This window comes from Poecilia latipinna, unplaced genomic scaffold, assembly GCF_001443285.1.
Source record: "Poecilia latipinna isolate Pla-1442-1.1 unplaced genomic scaffold, P_latipinna-1.0 Scaffold5122, whole genome shotgun sequence".
Classification (NCBI taxonomy): Eukaryota; Metazoa; Chordata; class Actinopteri; order Cyprinodontiformes; family Poeciliidae; genus Poecilia; species Poecilia latipinna.
Window position 1 is genome coordinate 6815 of NW_015117738.1, and position 781 is coordinate 7595.

The 781-nt window shown below is 28.4% G+C and overlaps 1 long non-coding RNA gene across 1 annotated transcript; it reads left to right on the forward strand.

Moving 5' to 3' along the window:
- Positions 1-502, forward strand: LOC106943305 (uncharacterized). The gene is made up of 3 exons (XR_001423887.1): positions 1-20; positions 129-234; positions 325-502. It is a non-coding gene; the product is annotated as an uncharacterized LOC106943305 (long non-coding RNA).
- Positions 503-781: the final 279 nt, after the last annotated feature.

Below are 781 nucleotides of genomic sequence, written 5' to 3' on the forward strand. Positions count from 1 at the left end.
ATGGATGGAAAGGTTTTAAGGTAGTTTGTCTCCTTTAGTCCACACTTAAAACAGCTTCGTAGTTATTGTCATCATCAACTGATTTTATGACATTGCTGACTATTTTTTTCTACTTCTAACATAAACAGGCAAAAAAGACACCGAGAAATGTTTTTCCACACAAGGCTTCTGGTCCCAATCATCATCACTTCTGATGATGTCACATACACAGCGAGTCCACAACGACTTAAAATTGTAAGTATTATTTTTTTATTTGCCATTTTTCTGTTCTCTTTAAATACAAATGCTTTCTCTGTTTAATTGCTCTATTGTTCTTTTTTGTAGGTTCCTGTAAGGTGCAGTGAACTGGAATGTTCTGTCGTTGATCCTCACTTTCATGTTTTATCGTCACACTTAAATTTTCATGTTCATGTGTTCACTTTTGATATGTAAGCTGATAATTTATTTAAAGTTCATAAAGTTGGACAATTTTAAAATGTTGGTAATAAAACAAAATATTTGAATTACCTTGGGAATCTTGTGTAATTAATCTTTCCATGTAATTGTAGCCTAAAACAATGTAAGTACTGTAGTGTAGTTATGCATGTCATGTACAAAATGGGTACGTAGGAATAAAGACGAATTATGAGTAATTAAAATTGTAGTTTTTTTTATCAATAGAAGGAAATCAAAAATAAAAATTAAGTGTAATTTAAATACATTACTAATATATTAATAGTATATTTAAAATATATTTGAAGTATATTAAATATATATTAATATAATTCTGAGACAGAATTAT